This window comes from Mobula birostris, chromosome 1 (assembly GCF_030028105.1).
Source record: "Mobula birostris isolate sMobBir1 chromosome 1, sMobBir1.hap1, whole genome shotgun sequence".
Taxonomy (NCBI): domain Eukaryota; kingdom Metazoa; phylum Chordata; class Chondrichthyes; order Myliobatiformes; family Myliobatidae; genus Mobula; species Mobula birostris.
In genome coordinates, this window is record NC_092370.1 from 90022953 (window position 1) to 90042287 (window position 19335).

At 44.1% G+C, this 19335-nt stretch overlaps 1 protein-coding gene across 1 annotated transcript in view; it reads right to left on the reverse strand.

Moving 5' to 3' along the window:
- The window catches only part of ralbp1 (ralA binding protein 1), a 57379-nt gene extending 55898 nt beyond the window's left edge, over positions 1 to 1481 (reverse strand). The window contains exon 1 of the mRNA XM_072259006.1: positions 1359 to 1481. The gene's annotated coding sequence lies outside the window, so the exon portion shown is untranslated. The remainder of the gene's footprint in view (positions 1 to 1358) is intronic.
- Between the last annotated feature and the right edge of the window lie 17854 nt (positions 1482 to 19335).

Sequence of the window (19335 nt, forward strand, 5' to 3'; positions counted from 1 at the left end):
CGACGTGCAGAGTGAGGGAGGGCCAGTGGAAAGAGGGGTGTCAAAGAGAGGTAGAGGGATGGGGGAGGGTCGCACAGGGGGAGGGGAACGGGGGTGTCGCGCGGAAGGAGGGGGGACGGGGGATGGGTCGCGCAGAAGGAGGGGGGACCGGGGGGGGGGGAGAGGAGGGGGGACCAGGGGGGGGAGGGGAGGGGGGACCGGGGGGGGGGGGGTCGCGCAGAAGGAGGTGGGACCGTGGGGGGGGGGGTCGCGCGGAAGGAGGGGGGACCGGGGGGGGGGGGGGGTCGCGCGGAAGGAGGGGGGACCGGGGGGGGGGGGGTCGCGCGGAGGGAAGGGGACCGGGGGGGGGGGGTCGCGCGGAGGGAGGGGGGACCGGGGGGGGGGGGGTCGCGCGGAGGGAGGGGGGACCGGGGGGGGGGTTCGCGCGGAAGGAGGGGGGACCGGGGGGGGGGGGTTCGCGTGGAAGGAGGGGGGACCGGGGGGGGGGTCGCGCGGAAGGAGGGGGGACCGGGGGGGGGGGTCGCGCGGAAGGAGGGGGGACCGGGGGGGGGGGTCGCGCGGAAGGAGGGGGGACGGGGGGGGTCGCGCGGAAGGAGGGGGGACCGGGGGGGGGGGTCGCGCGGAAGGAGGGGGGACCGGGGGGGGGGGTCGCGCGGAAGGAGGGGGGACCGGGGGGGGTCGCGCGGAGGGAGGGGGGACCGGGGGGGTTCGCGCGGAGGGAGGGGGGACCGGGGGGGGGTTTGCGCGGAGGGAGGGGGGACCGGGGGGGGGGGTCGCGCGGCGGGAGGGGGGACCGGGGGGGGGTCGCGCGGAGGGAGGGGGGACCGGGGGGGGGTCGCGCGGAGGGAGGGGGGGTCGTGCGGAGGGAGGGGGGACCGGGGGGGGGGGTTCGCGCGGAGGGAGGGGGGACCGGGGGGGTCGCGCGGAGGGAGGGGGGACCGGGGGGGGGTCGCGCGGAGGGAGGGGGGACCGGGGGGGGGTCGCGCGGAGGGAGGGGGACGGCACATCTCGTGGCTGGGAAGGATGATGATGGAAGTGATCTTTAACGGGACATTGGGGGTATAATGGTGAAGAGGCTACACGGAGCCAAGTGACTCAATTCGAATTGTTTAGTGATGTGATGTGAAGCTGTACCGGGGCGTGTGAGGGAGAAATCCAGCTGCCGCCATGCTGCTGGTAGCGTCCGTACAAGGGCTCTTCCCGACCCCCCCACCCAGCTGCTCTTCGTGAAAACGGGGCCAGTGTCCGTGCGACCCTCCCCGCCAGGCCTCATCCTGTGCTTCGCACAGGAGATCACCGCGCCATTCTATTTTATCTCATTCTTTCCCCTCCCCAGACATTTACCCCCGGCGCCTCACCTAATTTATAGCAACCCCTTCCTGGGGGCTGCGTCGCCCATCTCCCGCGGAGCCGATCCACCACCCGCCTCGTCCACTTTGCGGCGGCTTGGGCCCGGCGGGAGGCGGGGCTTCGCGCACTCGGAGTCAGCGCGCAGGTGCGGCAGCCCGACGCCCCACGGGAGAGGCGCTCGCGCGCGTCGGCGCTGTGCTGGGGAGGGTTGCCACCCTTCGTGGGTAGATAGCAACACTTTCTCCGTAAAGATCAGATCATTGCCCAAAACAATGCGAGTTCCATCCTGCTACCCGGCTGGTTCAGGTTTATTACCATGAACCAATGTATTTCATGAAATACGTCGCTCTCGGAATAGTATACAGTATTTCTTCACATTAAAATTACTATCAATTACAAAATAAATAATGCAAAAGAAGAATAGCGAGATAGCACTCATAGGTTCACGGACCGTTCACAAATCTGATGGCCAAGGGAAGAAACTGCTCCTTAAATATAAATGTGGGTGTACCTCCTTAGTGTTGATAGTAATGAGCAGAGGGCATGCTGCAGGTTGTGAGGATCCTTAATGATGGAAGGCGTCTTCCTGAGATCTCCGATGGTGGGGAGGGTTGTGCCCAGATGGAGCTGTCCGAGTCCACGACCCTCAGCAGCCTCTTTCAATCATGTATATTGGAGCCTCCATTCTAGGCTATTCTGCAACCAGTCAGAATGCTTTGTGCATCTAGAAATTTGTGAGTCTTTGAGATTTCCTCAAACTCCTAATGAAGTAAAGCCGTGGCATGCCTTCTTCATGACAAGAGGTAATTGTTTTATTATTCTCACATATACCAAGGTACAGTGAAAAACGCTGCTTTGCAAGCCATTCATACAGATTATTTCACCACATTGAGGTAGAACAAGGGACAGTGATAACAAAATGCAGAATATAATGTTACGGTTACAGAGAAAATACAGTACGAACAGGCAAAGTGCAAGGCTATAATGAGACTCTACTCAATGGAGCAGAGAGGCAATCAAGCTTTACTAGAAGAAACACTTTAAACATAAGTGCAGAAGAAATGGAAGCAGAACCAAGTTTCCTCGCCACACACAAGAATTGGGTATCTTAGGCAAAAAACAAACTGCTGCAGGTACTTAATGAGTCACTCAGAATCTGCATAGGCAGAAGGATGACTGGCATTTCAAGTCAAGACTTTGCATATTTGCTCCACTGTTCAATAAATTTATAGCTGATGCTTTACCTTGGTGCCATTTTCCTGCACTAATCTCACAGCCCTTCCCCCCACCCATTGCCTTAATACATAGGGCTGAGGGAGGGAGAAACAGAAGTAAATCAAAGATAGCGTGTAACAGAGATTATAGAAAGGATAGGCGGGAGATGAGGCATAATCATAGCCAGTGGGATGATTTACAGGTCAATGGAGGCATGGTGCAGTTAAAACAGAAAGCAACAAATACTGGACTGTAAGTGTTATATTTGAATGCACGCAGCATAAGAAATAAAATGGACAATCTTGAAATTCAGCTACGGATTGGCAAGTATGACATTGTGGCCATCTCTGAAATTTGGCTAAACGATGGCTGCCATTAGGAGCTGAATGTCCAAGAATATACAGTGTATGGAAAAGACAGGTTAACAGGCAGAGGGGGTGGTATGGCCCTGTGTATAAGAAATAATATTAAATCATTAGTGGCGCACAGCCAAGTGGTTAAAGCATCGGTCTAGTGATCTGAAGGTTGCTCGTTCGAGCCTCATCTGAGACAGCGTGTTGTGTCCTTGAGCAAGGCACTTAACCACACATTACTCTACAACAACACCGGTGCCAAGCTGTATCGGCCCTGGTGTCCGTCCCTTGGACAACATCGGTGGCATGGATGGGGAGACTTGCAGCATGAGCAAATGCCGGTCTTCCATACAACCTTGCCCAGGCCTGCACCCGGGAAACCTTCCAAGGCGCAAATCCATGGTCTCACGAGACTAACAGATGCCTATTTTAAATCCTTAGAAAGGGATGACATAGGATCAGAAGGTGTAGAGTCTCTATGGGTTGAGTTAAGAAATGGCAAGGGTAAAAGAACCCTAATGGCAGTTGTATACAGACCTCCATACTAGCAGCTAGGATATTGATTACAAATTACAACAGGGGATAGAAAAGGCATTTCAGAAGGGCAATGTTATGATAATCATTGAGGATTTTAACATGAAAGTGGATTGGGAAAACCCGGCCAGTACTGGACCTCAAGAGAGATAATTCGTAAAATGTTTAAGGGATGGCTTTTTAAAACAGCTTGTTGTTGAGCCCACCAGGGCTGTGCTGGATTGGGTGTTGTGCAATGATCTGGAGGTGATAAGAGAGCTTAAGGTTAAGGAACCCTTAGGGAACAGTGATCACGATATGATTGAGTTCACTTTGAAATTTGAGAAGGAGAAACTAAATTCCAATCTGTCAATATTTCAGTGGAACAAAGGAAATTACAATGGCATGAGAGGGGAACTGACCAAGGTTGACTGGAAAGGGACACTAGCAGGAAGGACAGCAAAGCAGCAATGGCTGGACTTTCTGTGAAAAGTGAGGGAAGTACAAGACGGATATATTCCAAATAAGAAAAAAATTTCAAATGGAAGAAGGACACTACCGTGCTGACAAGTGAAGTCAGAGCCAAAGTAAAAGCAAAAGAGAGGGCATACAAGGAAGCCAAAGCTAGTGGGAAGATAGACAATTGGGAAGCTTTTAAAAATTTGCAGAAGGAAACTAAGAATGTCATTAGTAAGGAGAAGATGAATTATGAAAGGAAGCTGGTGACTAATGTCAAAGAAGATACTAAAAGCTTTTTTAAGTATATAAAGGGTAAAAGAGAGTTGAAGGTAGATATAGGACCAACAGAAGATAATGCTGGAGATACTGTAATGAGAGACGCAGAGAAAGCAGAGGAACTAAATGCATATTTTGCATCAGTCTTCACAGTGGAAGACATCTGCAGTATACTGGATATTCAAGAAAGTCAGGGAAGTGAAGCATGTGCAGTGAAAATTACAACTGAGAAGGTGCTCAGGAAGCTTAATGATCTGAGGGTGGATAAATCTCCTGGATCTGATGGAATGCACCCTTGGGTTCTGAGGGAAGTAGCTGGAGAGATTGTGGAGGCATTAACAATGATCTTTCAAGAAACAATAGATCCTGGCATTGTACCGGATGAATGGAAAATTGCAAATGTTACTCCGCTATTTAAGAAGGGTGGGAGACAGCAGAACGGAAACTATAGACCTGTCAGCCTGACATCAGTGGTTGGGAAGTTGTTGGAATCGATTGTTAGGGATGAGATTATGGAATACTTGGAGGCACATGACAAGATAGGCCAAAGCCAGCATGGTTTCCTGAAAGTAAAATCCTGCCTAACTAACCTATTGCAATGTTTTGAAGAAATTACAAGCAGGGTAGACAAAGGAGGTGTAGCAGATGTGGTGTACTTGGATTTCTAGAAGGCCTTTGACAAGGTGCTGCACATGAGGCTGCTTAGCAAGATGAGAGCCCAGGGAATTACAGGGAAATTACTAGCATGAGTGGAGCATTGGTTGATCAGCAGAAAACAGAGAGTGGGAATAAAGGGATCCTATTCTGGCTGGCTGCTGGTTACCAGTGGAGTTCCACAGAGGTGGGTGTTGGGACCGCTGCTGTTTACATTGTATGTCGATAATTTGGACTATGGGATTAATGGATTTACGGCTAAACTTGCCGATGATACAAAGATAGGTGGAGGAGCAGGTTAGTGTTGAGGAAACAGAGAGCCTGCAGATAAACTTAGATAGTTTAGGGGAATGGGCAAAGAAGTGGCAAATGAAACACAATGTTGGAAAGTGTATAGTCATGCACTTTAGTGGAAGAAATAAATAAGCAGACTATTATTTAGATGGAGAGAGAATTCAAAACGCGGAGATACATAGGGACTTGGGAGTCTTTGTGCAGGATACCCTAAAAGTTGCTCAGTCTTTGACATGACTGTCCTTGACTGCATTCCATGGTCAACTATTCAACATACACTGAAGCCTAAGAAGTGGAAAAAATCATGCTACAACTGAGAAAGAACAAGGTCTTGGGAGCAGTGACGATGATGTTGCATTTCTATGATGAGGAAGAGAAGAAACTTCAATTACAAGTTCACAGTGGTCTCTTTGCTCTCTGCCACAGGGAAATTAATTATGTCTTCTTCAGCTGCAATTTCCAAGTGTCCAGAGACATGCTTCCTAAATATCTGTGTGACTTTTCTCCATCTAGAAGCAAAAAGATAGCATCCACATCAATTCTGAGAGAAACAGAGAGAGTAATATTAATGACAGTGTCTGGCCTTTCACAACCTCACAAAAGTCTATCAGTTAAGCACACCTCATACTTGGAGTATAGTACTCAACTTGCATGCCTGCAGAAATTCATCTTCATTCTACTTTTGCTAAATGATGACATACAAGCTGTGATATTAGCCAAGAGATCCGTGACAGATCAATCCCAGTGCATATTGCTGTTGAATAAAGCTGTGTCATTATCCCAACAGTCTTCTCGATCAATGTTGCTGCAGTTCACTTCCAAAAGGGTTCTTACTGGAATAGAGTTAATCTACAGGAGAAATGGGGAGGTATTCAATATACTTCACTTCTACTCCAGAACCAAGGTTACAAAATACAGCCAACGTGTCATGAGTATTTAGAACATTTCCTCAAAGGGTTTTAGGAGAGTCTTTGATTATTCTTGGTATCCAAACAGTGTAAAAAGTTAGAATCAAAATCAGGTTTATTATCACTGAAGTTTGTGAATTATGTTGTTTTGTGGCAGCACAAAACATAAAAATACTGTAAGTTATAAGAAATATAAAAATTAAATAAGTAGTTCCAAAAGAGAGTAATAATTGAGTTATTGTACATGGGTTCATGATCCAGTCAGAAATCTGATTGTGGAGGGGAAGAAAATGTTCATAAAACATTGAGTGTGTGTTTTCAGGTTCCTGAACCTCCTCTCTGATGTAGCATTGAGAAAAGTGCATGTCTTAGATTGTGAGAGTCCTTAATGATGGATGCTGCTTTCTTGAGGTATCAACTATTGAAGATATCCTGGTGGTGGGGAGTCTAGTGCCCTTGATAGAGCTGAATGAGTTTACAATCCTCTGCAGCTTTTTCCGATCCAGTGCATTGTCACCTTCACAACAGAATTTAATGCGACCAGTCAAAATGCTCTAGAATGTTACCAGGGCTAGGTGGGGTTGCAGAGATGAGGTGAGAATCAAAGAAGCCATGATCTTATTAAATAGTGGTGCAAGCTTGAGAGGCAAGGTGGCCTAGTCCGCCTACTTCCTATCTCAATGAAGCATCCCAAACACATGCCAGTTGGCAATTTTAATTGTTAGCGTAAATATTAATTAATGTTCGCAGCTGGTTGTAGAATCAGGATATACAGAAAACAGAGATGAAGAAAACATGGAAGAAGGACAGTTAAGAGTAAAAGACATGATATATGGATAATTGATGGACCAAAGGGCCTGTTTCAATGCTGTATTGTCCCTATGAGATTAATTGACTCAAGAGATCATGGAGCAACAGGGAATAATCTAAGGGTGTAAATGGGAGTAGTAAGATCAACTGAAAAATTGTGGATATCGGAAATCCCAAATTAAAACAAAAATGCTGGAAATGTGCATTATGTAAAAATAATGTGAACACTGTTAAATTCATAAGGTTGTAATATGCCTGGTTGGATTCTCTTCTAAGAGCTTTTCAGAATAGCCATGAGCTGAGTAATCACCACAGGACAAAACAACTTGATAAGTTGGATCACAAACAAGAGAAAATCCACAGATGCTGGAAATCCAAGGAACACACACAAATTGATGAAGGAACTCAGCAGGCCAGGCAGCATCTATGGAAATGAGTACAGTTGATGTTTCAGGCCGAGACCCTTCATCAGGATTTCATCACCCTAACCTATCCACTCCCAGTCTTGATGAAGGGTCTCAGCCCGAAATGTCGATTGTACTCTTTTCTATAAATGCTGCCCGGCCTGCTGAGTTCCTCCAGCAATTTGTGCATGTTGCTTGATAGGTCAGATCACAAGGTCAAGTCCAGTCAAAATCAAGTTTATTATATGTATGTACATGTACAATGAAAAACTTATCTACAGCAGCTTCACAGGTGCATAGGTCAGATAAGCAGCATTCACAAATTAAACATTCAATATTAAACAATAAATCAAAAATAAACAATCAGCATAAATTATACACAATTAGAACAAAGATGATCCATTTTAGTGCAAAATGATCAGTTGTCATAGTGATGTTATATTCTTAGTGACTAGGCTTGTGCCGGATGATCCAAGAACCGAGTGGTTGAAGGGAAATTCCTGAACCTGGTAGTGTGGGACTTTAGGTACCTCTTGCCTGATGCAGAATCAGAATCACATTTAACATCACTGGCATATGTCATGATAATTGTTGTTTTGCGGCAGCTGTATGGTAGAATTCATTCATTCAGTCATTATGTGCTGTGTCATATGATGTGGGTGATCATGGTCTTGACCATGATTGTTCTTGGCAAGTTTTTCTACAGAAGTGGTTTGCCATTGCCTTCTTCTGGGCAGTGTCTTTACAAGACGGGTGACCCCAGTCATTATCAATACTCTTCAGATATTGTCTGCATGGTGTCAGTGGTCACATATCCAATTGGCTGCCCCAATTAGCCAAAGTTTCATGGAAATAGTTAAAAAGGTATAAAAGGACAAATTACCATTTAACTGAGTAACAAATAATGTATTTACATGAAATACAGAACAAATTATAACTACTATAAAAATGTGTTTTTAGTTCCTAATAGATATTGAGGGAGGAATTTATTCAGTGAACACTGCCGTTCTTCTGATTGACTGTAAATGAACAAAATCAGCAAAGACACCAAGTGCTGATAGTGGACTACCATCTATACTTACTGGAGACAGCAGCTGTGGGAGTAAGTGATCTTATAGTAAATGTGTGGGCACGTGGCCAAATAGTTAAGGTATTGGACTAGCTACCTGAAGGTCGTGAGTTCGAGACCCAGCCGAGGGAACGTGTTGTGTCCTTGAGCAAGGCACTTAATCAGACATTGCTCTGCGACGACACTGGTGCCAAGCTGTATGGGTCCTAATGCCCTTCCCTTGGACAACATTGGTGTCGTGGAGAGAGGAGAGTTGCAGCATGGGCAACTGCTGGTCTTCCATACAACCTTGCCCAGGTGAAGACTTTCCAGGCGCAGATCCATGGTCTCACAAGGCTAATGGATGCCTTTATTAGTAAGTGTTATAGTATAGTAAATTATAGTATAGTATACTATTACTATACTATAAATCTATACTATTATTATAGTATACTATAGATTTATACTATAGTAAATCTTATAGTATAAGTGATCTTATAGTGACATTTTATCTCCTGAGGTGGGAACAGAGACATCAAGAAAAGAGGGAGAAGTGTCAGAAATGTACCAGGTGAAATTGAGAGTGGATTGGAAGTTAGTAATGAAGATGATAAAACTGCAGGAAGCATCACAAGTGCAGTAGTTGATATAATGGAGAAAAGGTGGGGCAATGATACCAGTAGAGGTTTGGATCTAGGACTGTTCCACATAGCCAGGGCCACAGCTATACCTTTGATTCACAGGAAGTGAGAATTAAAATAGAAGCTGTTCAAGTTTTACTGGGCAGATGAAAGTGTTGGTGTAGGGGAACTGGTGGAGGGTCAGGACATCCATAGTAAAGAAGGAGCAGTGGGGGCCAGGGAATCAGAGGCTGGTGCAAGGTGAAACTTGTTCCCAATAGTTATTTTAACCTATTAGTTCTCATAGGTTAATTCTCTCTTGTTTAATTAGCATCATAAGACTAGTTGAGTGTATCTTATAGAGTCAATGTTTTCAAAGTAGCATTGACAAAAAAAAAGAAAATAATTTTGGAAGAGATCTCATGTACATAAGTAAGTTCTCATGTTAGTATCCAGTATATAAAAAAATCTTAGATCAGTGTTCTACTGCAGTCTGGCATCCTGCCTTTGCAATGTTAAATTACACGATATGCAATTGCTCTCACAGACATTCTTTTCAAAGAGATCATTGTGCAGATTTTTACTTGTAGAGAAAAATCTACACAAATGCCCTTTGTTTTCCTATGGGGGATTATAGATAGAGCAGTCCACATTTTGTGAAATAATCCAGTTCTCAGTCACTGTGAGTTTCCATCCTCAGTATAAGGGCTGCCGAAGAATGATCCCTTTCATTGAAAGCATCAGCAGAGAATATTAGACATGGCACATACCATCTGGACAACTGAGAGATCTTACATGACCCGTAGGTTTGTATTGAGAATTGTCATACAATGTCTACTTTTCTCTTTTTAAATTTGCATGTATTTTGGGTTCTGGCAAAAGGCAAAGATATTTTTCTCTGTGTCTAGAAAAGAATTTCACTTCCAGATGCCTATTCTGAGAGTACTAAGCGGTGTAGTAATTGTGGATTAACTCAGAGGATATACTTCACTCTCAGATCAACAGATTAAGCTGCTACCATCTGGGAAACGGTACCACAGCATAAAAGCCAGGACCAACAGGCTCCAGGACAGCTTCTTTCATCAGGCCATCAGACTGCTTAATTCATGCTGATGCAACTGTATTTCTATATTATATTGACTATCCTGTTGTACATTATATTTATTATAAACTACTATAAATTGCACATTGCACATTTAGACAGAGACGTAACGTAAAGATTTTTACTCTTCATGTATATGAACAATGTAAGTAATAAAGTCAATTCGATTCAGTTCAAACCACATTTGTACAGCAGAATGACTTATCTGGTTTATAGTGACTTCTCTAAAGGGTGTCTATTTTTCACTGATGTTAATATACACAACAAAAAATGTGAACTTCTATGTTACACTTAACATCTATACCATTTTAAATTTTTTTTAAGATCAACTTGTTTGAACATTAAAGAAGTGTCGTGTTCATTTATTGCCTCTGCTGGTTTTTCTCAATGAAGGGTGAACATAGTAATTTTAGCAAGCTAAAATCCCACCACAGCAGATTTTAAATTAAACTAACTTGATGGCTTCTAGATTAGCAGAGAAAGAAATAACCCTAGCAACAATTGGTCTAAAAACCCAACAGGTTCTCTATCTTTCATGTCAACAATTCCTTCCTCTCACAAATGCTGCTCGACCTGTTAAGTTTTTCCAGCAGATTGTTTGTTACTCCATTAATTGTTTAATTTCCCCGTGCACTCCCCCACCTCTGCCTAATGACCTATAAGCTCCATCTTCTCTTGGTGATATGTTTCATTAGCTTAAGACAGGACACCTTCAGGGATGATTATGATGAATGAATTGTTCTACATTTTCCTTTCTTTTTTGTCTGCACTTTTCCTGAAGGCATCAGCACTGACCATGGTGTGGTTATGCTTCCATCGGAGCTAGCAGTCTACCATTGCCTTTCCTTCACAAACAAATAAACAGTGAGTGTCAGTGGGCTATTTAATATAAATCTAATCTCACCTTCATCTGGTTTAGGAATGCAAGATTTAAATTTCTAGGTTGCTGAGCAACATACATCAAATATATGCCACACACAACATTATCTTTGTCAATACGTTTTAAATGCTGGAGGATCTCAACAGGTCAGGCAGCATCCTGGTGGAGGGTCTCACCCCAAAATATTCACTCTGCATTCCCCCCCTAGATGCTGCCTAACCCACCGAGTTCCTCCAGCATTTTATGTGTGTTGCTCAAAGCTTTCTAACGTCCACAGAATCACTCGTGTCTTTCTAGCCCTTTGTGTGTTCCTGTAGGTTCTGTTTTATTTTTGACAAATGTTGAAGAATAATGAATTACCACTCCTAAGAAATGCTAATGCAAGTTTTACACAACTGCTCTTCTATGGTAAATGGCTGGCACATTGTTTCATTTTATATAAATACTATTTTAGCAAATAAATACTCCAGTCATCAACTCCACATTTGGTGGAATCCTTTAGTCATGGTAGTTGGTCCCTGCCACTAGTGTTTGAACCACCAACCGGTCCCACCCCAACCTCCAAAAGCTTTGGACTCATCTTCAGATTTCAAAAATCATGACTGCTTCAAAACTGGGTTAGCATAACCCAGTCCTCCCAGAGGACTTCTGGGTAGCTAATCTTGTTCCATTATTCAAGGAGGGAACCAGGGATAATCCTGGAAACTATAGACCAGTGAGTCTCATGTCAGTTGTAGGGAAGCTACTGGGGAGAATTCTTAGGGATAGGAAAGCTATAGCATTAATTAGGGAGAGCCAGTATGGCATTGTGCAGGGCAAGTTGTGTCTTACTAACTTGATTGATATTTTTTATGAGGTGACAAGGGTAATTGATGAAGGTTGAACTGTGGATGTTATCTACATGGATTTTAGTAAGCTTTGACAAAGGTCCCTCGGGGAGGTTCATCCAGAAGGTTAAGATGAATGGGATCCATGGTGAATTGGCCATTTGGATTCAGAACTGGCTTGCCCATAGAAGACAAGGCTTGCCCCTAGAAGACAGGGTAGTGGTCAAAGGGACTTGTTCTAGCTGGAGGTCTGATTAGGTGGTGTTCTGTAGTTAACTGTACTGCGTCCTCTGCTGTTTGTAATGTACTATATAAATGACCTGGATGAAAATTTAGATGGTAAGTTTGCAGATAATACAAAGATTGGTGGTATTGTGGATCGAGTCCTCAAAGGATGCAGCAGAATATAGATCAGTTACAGATATGGATGGAGAAGTGGCAGATGAAGATTAACCCAGCCATATGTGAAATGTTGCACTATGGTAGGTCAAATAGAAAGAGACAGTACACTGTTAAGGACAAGACCCTAAACAGTGTTGATGAACAGAGGGATCTCGGATACTGTTAAGAACAAGACCCTAAACAGTGTTGATGAACAGAGGGATCTCGGATACTGTTAAGAACAAGACCCTAAACAGTGTTGATGAACAGAGGGATCTCGGATACTGTCAAGGACAAGACCCTAAACAGTGTTGATGAACAGAGGGATCTTGGTGTCCAAGTTCACAGCTCCCTGAAAGTGGCTACACAAGTTGATAGGGTGGTTCAGAAGACAGATAGCATGCCTGCCTTTATTAGTTGAGGCATTGAGTTCAGGATGTTATGTTGCAACTTTACAAAACTGTAGTTAGGCTGCATCTGGAGTATTGCATGCAGTTCTGGTTGCCCCATTATAAGCTTTGGAGAGGGCGGAAGAGAGGTTTACTAGGATGCTGCCTGAATTATAGGGCATGCACTATAATGAGAGGCTGGACAAACTTGAGTTGTTTTTCTCCTGACGTGACAGAGTCTGAGGGGAGATCTGATAGACGATTATAAGATTATTAGAGGCATAGATAGAGTAGACAGTATCTTATTCCCAGAGTTGAAATGTCTAATACCAGACAGTATACATTTAAGGTGAGAGGGGGTAATTTTAAAGGCCATGAGAGGGGCAAGTTGTAACACAACAAGTGGTGGGTGCCTGGAATGCACTGCCTGGGTTGGTGGTTGAGGCAACACTTGGGACTTTAAGAGACAGTTTGGATAGGCATGTGAACGTGAGGAAAATGGAAGGATATGGATGTTGTGTAGACATAAGAGATTAGGTTAGTTAGCCTTTTGATTACTAATTGAATTGGTTCAGTATAACATTGTGAGCTGAAGGGTCTGTTCCTGTGTTGTACTGTTCTATGTTCTGTGCTCTATAAGGAACTGAGATGTTTTTAAACATAATTGCCAGAAATTGTTCATCCACTTTGGTGAAAAGATCGGCTGACCCAAATGAAACACCCTATACAAAATTTAGAAGAAACTTCACAAAATAAGCAAAAAGCAATTGGTTAATAATTAATAAGATTTTCAGCTTGTTCCTTGTATTAAAACTTTACTTTCATCATTTTATTCTTGGCAACCTCTGCCAGCTTCAATGTCATCTCACCACCAAATACACCTCTCCTCCCCACCACTTTTTACAGGGATCATTCTCTTCATGATTCCCTGGTCCACTCACTCACCCACCATCCACCCCACCTCCCCAAGGCATTCTCTCCGTAACCTGAAAAAGGGCATCACCTGTCTCGACAGAACCTCTCTCACCATCACACAGGGTCCAGTGCAGCCCTTCTGGGTGAGGCAGTCTTTCATATGCATGTACTGTATTCTTAGAGTTATTTATACCATCGGATGCTCCCAGTGTAACCTTTCCACGTCTAGACCAGACACTGACCTCACCTATGTTCCATCTGTAGTGGCAATCTGATCTCCCAGTTGCCAGCTATTTTAATTCTCCTCCCCATTCCCACACTGACTTGTGTGTGCTCAGTCTCCTTCACTGCCACGAGTCTAGATGAAGCTAAATGCAAACTCATGCAATAGTTTCTTATATTCTGACTGGGTAGTCTACAACCTGGAAACAGGAATATTGAATTCTCCAACTTCTAGTAAACTGATCTGCTTCAATTCCTTTTCTCTCTACTGAACTAACCAGCTCCCTTCACCGTTTCTTTCCCCTCCTCCCTCCTTTATTCCATACACCACCTTCCTCTCCTATCAAATTCCATTATCTTTAGCTCTTTGTCACTTCCCTCATCACCTCCCAGCTTCTGGCACTCTCCCCATTTATCCCTCCCCAGTCTGCCTATTAAATCCCTTACACCTTCCCTCTACCTTTTAATATTGGCTATATGCGTGTCCAGATGCCAGAATATCCACTGTCCTTTTCCCTCCATAGAAACTGTCTGACCCACCGAGTTCCTCCAGCCTTCTGTGTTGCTCCAGATTCCAGCATCTCTAGTTTCTCTCTTCAAACTTCCTTGGTTCCTGACAGCAACTGCCTGCAGAAATCAATACTGCTGCCTAATCTAACCTTTTGAGTGGACAGAAATACTATCTCCAGCAAGGCCTGCAGAGGAGGTCTATGTGTCCACATCAATAAGAACTGGTGTACGAACACCTTGGTAGTAAGAACCCACAGCTCAGCACAGGTAGAATTATTAATAGTGAGGTGCATGACCTTCTACTTACCGAGGGAGTTCGCAGCCATTGTGATTATTGTTGCTTACATTCCCCCCATACTAGTGCTGGGGAAGCAGTGCACGAGGTCCACAGCACCATTTGTGACCACGAAGCCACTCACCCCAATGGTGCCTTCATTATTGTTGGTGACTTCAGTAATGCCAGCTTAAAAACAGTCCAGTGGAAGTTCTACTATCACACCAACTTTGCGACCAGAGGAGAAAATATATTAGACCTGGTTTACACCAATGTTTGTAGAGCCAATAAGGATGCCCCCATCCTCACCTCAAATGCAAGACCACATGTCCATTTTGCTAAACCCTGCATACAGACCACTAGTTAACCAAGTCAAATCAGTTCACAGGGTGGTCAGGACCTGGCCAGAAGGTCCCACTTCAGCACTGCTGGACTGCTTTGAAAGCACAGACTGGAGCATATTCAGGGAGGTGGCTACCTATGATCTTCACGTCAACATTGATGAATATGCGGAATTGGTGACTGGCAACATAGGAAAGTGCATTGAGGACATTACCGTGATTCAACACTACACTGCCAGGACAAATCAGAAACCAAGGCTGACTGGTTTAATCACACTTAATCACAGGGTGGTCAGGACCTGGCCAGCACTTTTTAGGAAGCGGGATGCTGCCTTCAAATCGGGGGACAGGATGCTCAAAGCAGTCAAAATCATTCTCGTGGGCCGCAGCGGTCACTGGCCTAAATGATCACCGCCCAGTGGCACTTAAGTGCTTTGAGCGGCTGGTAATGGACCATATAAAATCACACCTTCCAGCTACCTTGGATACACTGTGTGTGTTGCCATCATTTATGCTATTGTGATTTGCACTCAGAAATACCTGGGCCAATTTCCTGATGTTTGCCAAACAATATGGAAGTAATCAATACCAAGAACTAAAAGCTAAATGTGTCTCAAATAGATTCAATTCCTGGGCATCCATGGATCACTGAAACACTGCCCATATTATGCAGACAAAACCTAATCAGTGAACATACACAAACAAGAGAAAATTTGCAGATACTGCAAATCCAAGCACCACACACAAAATGCTGCATCTATGGAAAAAAGTACAGCCGGCGTTTTGGGCCGCGACCCTTCAGCAGGATTGGAGAAAAAAAGCTGAGGAATAGATTTAAAAGATGGGGGGAGGGGAGAGAGAAGCACAAGGTTGTAGGTGAAACTGGGAGGGGAAGGGGTGAAGTAAAGAGCTGGGAGGATGATTGGTGAAAGAGATACAGTGCTGGAGAAGGGGGAGTCTGATAGAGAGGACAGAAGGCCATGGAAGAAAGGGGAGAGGAGCACCAGAGCAAGGCAATGGGCTGGCAAGGAGATAAAGTGAGAGAAGGAAAAGGGGATGAGGAATGGTGAAGGGGGCATTACCGGAAGTTTGAGAAATCAATGTTCATGTCATCAGGTCGGAGGCTACTGAGCTCTTTACTTCCTCCCTCCCCCTTCGGATTTCACCTATCGCCTGGTGTTTCTCTCTGCCCTCCACCCACCTTGTAAATCTACTCCTCAGCTTTTTTTTTTCTCCAGTCCTGCCAAAGGGTCTTGGCCCGAAACATCAATTATACTTTTTTTCCATAGATGCTGCCTGGCCTGCTGAGTTCCTCCAACATTTTGTGTGTGTTCCAGTGAACATACAGATATCTTTAATCAAAAGACAGATTTGCACATGTAACCACACCCTTTCCTTACACATATTAACACTATGCCTTATGGTGTTATCCATAGAGCGAACACAAGTGGTTGTTCAAGTTCAGAAACATTACGACTGCTTTAAGGTGGGAGGCAGGTCGTTTAACGGAGATGTGCGGGTCAAGTTTATTTTTATAAGGAGAGTGCTAGATGCCTGGAACAGGCTGTCAGGGGTAACGGTAGAAGCAGGTACAAAACTGGTGTTTGAGATTATTAGTAAACAGATGCAAAACTATAATATATAGGAACAAAATTAACCATTTGGCCCATCAAGTCTGTTTCATCTCATCATGGCTGATCCACTTTCCCCCGCAGCCCAAATGTCCTGCCTTCTCCCCGTATCCTTTCATGCACTGATCAATCAAGAATCTATCAACCTCTGCCTTAATATACATAAAGACTTGGCCTCTACAGCCGCCAGTGGCAAAGAATTCCATAGATTCATCACTCTCTGGCTAAAGAAATTCCACTTCTTCTCCATTTTAAAAGGACACCCTCTTTTCTGAGGCTGTGTCCTCTGGTCCTGGACTCTCCCACCATAGGAAACATCCACTTCTCATCCATTCTATCAAGGCCTTTCAACATTTAATAGGTTTCAATTTAGGTCACTCCTCATCCTTCTGAATTCCAATGAATACAGGCCGAGAGCCATCAAACAACACTCTTTATATGAAAAGCAGTTCAATACTAGAATCATTTTCATGAACCTCCTTTGAACCCTCTCCAGTATCAGCACAACCTTTCTAAGGGGCCCAAAACTGCTCACTATACCCCAAGTGAGGCCTCACAGTGCTCTATAAAACCTCAAAATTACATCCTTGCTTTTATATTCTAATCCTCTTGTAATTAATACTGACATTGCATTTGCCTTCCTCACCAACGACTCAAACTACAAATTAACCTTTAGTGAATCCAGCAGAAGGACTCCCAAGTCCCTTTGTGCATCAGATTTTTGAATTTTCAAGAATTCTCTTGAATTTTCTACTTGTTAAGCAGCCTCATGTTGTGGCATCTTGTCAAAGTCCTTCTGAAAATCCAAGTACAGAACATCCACCGATTCTCCTTTATCCATCCTGTTTGTTACTTCTTCAAAGAATTCCAATAGATTTGTCAGTCAAAATTTTCCCTTGAGGAAACCATGCTATGTCCTATTTTAACATGCATCCTGAAACCACATCCTAAAAAATCGACTCCAACATCTTACTAACCACTGAGGTTGGACTAACTGGCCTATAGTTTCCTTTCATCTGTCCATCTCCCTTCTTGAAGAGTGAAGTGACATTTGCAGTCTTCCAGTCTTCTGAAACCATTCCAGAATCTAGTGATTTTTGCAAGATCATTACTGATGCCTCCACAATCTCTTTAGCCACCTCTTTCAGAACCCTGAGGTGCACAACATCTGGTCCAGGTGACTTATCTAGCTTCAGACTTCTGTTTCCCCAAGAACCTTCTCCCTAGTAATGGCAACTTCACACACTTCTGACCTCTGACACTCTTGAACTTCTAGCACACTGCTGGTGTCTTCCACTATGAATACCGATGCAAAATACTTATGTGGTCCATCCACCATTACTACTCTCCGGCATCATTTTCCAGCAGTCCAATATCCTCTCTCACCTCTCTTTTACGCTTGATGTCTCTAAAGAAACTTCTAGTATCTTCTTTAACATTATTGGCTAGCTTACTTTTCTATTCCATCTTTTCCTTCTTAATGACTTTTTAGTTGCTTTTTAAAAGCTTCTCAATTCACAAACTTCCCACTAATTTTTGCTGTATTATATACCCTCTCTTTTGCTTTTATGCTGTCTTTGACTTCCCATGTCATGGTTCTTTAAAAATAATTCATGTTTGAGATGAATCAATCCTACGCCTTCTGAATTGCTTTCAGAAATCCTTGCCTGTGTTTATTTCCAATCAGTTCTGCCGGACTCCTCTTTCATGCCTCCACTATACTCCCTTTACTCCACTGTGATACTGATACATCTGACTTCAGCTTTTCCTCAAATTTCAGGATGAATTCAATCATATTATGATCACTTTCCCCTAAGAGTTCTTCTACTTTAAGTTCACGAATCAACTCTGGTTCATTACACAGCACTCAGTCTGGAATAGCTGGTGCCCTACAAGCTGCTATAAAAACCCATCTCGTCAGCATTCTGGAAAATTCTTCTCTTGGGATCCAGCACCAACCTGATTTTCCTAATCTTGTCTCCTTATTGAACCACCCCCACCCATGACTATTGTAACACTGCCCTTTGGCATGCATTTTTTCTCTCCTGTTGTAATTTATAGACCACATCCTTCCTATTGTTTGGGGGTCTGTCTATAACTCCCATCAGCATCTTTTTACCCTTGCAGTTCCTTAGCTCTAACCACAATTCAACACCTTACAATCCTATGTCAGCTGTTTTTAATGATTTGATTTCATTTTTTACCAATAGTGCCACACCAGCCCTTCTGCATACCTGCCTGTCTTTTTGATACAATATGTATCCTTGGACGTTAATCTCCCAGCTATAATCTTCTTTCAGCCATGATTCATGCCCAGTGGTGCTACATCTACCTTATTCCATATATTGTGTGTATTCAAATATAACACCTTCTGTCCTGTATTCATCCTTTTCAATTTTGTCCACCTTTTACATTGCAACTCAGCCTGTTGACTGCAGTTTTGCTCTATCATCAGCCCTCATCCTCAGCACTATCACTCTGGTCCCTATCTCCCTACCAAATTAGTTTAAACCTTCCTGAACAACTCTAGCAAACCTGCCCGCAAGGATATTGAGTCGCCTCGGGTTCGGGTGTAACCTGTCCCTTTTGTACAGACGATACCTTCCCGAGAAGAGAACCCAATGATCCGCAAATCTGAACCTCTGCCCTCTGTACCAGTTCCTCAGCCATACATTCATCCCGCTAAATCATCCTATTCTTACCCTCACTGGCACGTGGCGCAGGCAGCAATTCAGAGATTACTACCCGGAGGTCCTGTTTTTCAGTTTTCTTTAGGACCTCCTCACCTTGTCTCGTCATATGCAGGAAGGATATGGATCACATGCAGGCAGAAGGGATTTGGCATTGTGTTTAACACAGACTCTGTGGGCTAAAGGGCCTGTTCCTGTGCCATACTGATCTATGTACTTTCTACTATTCATGTCCTCAAACTATTTTAAGAGTATACTTCAGTGGCAGT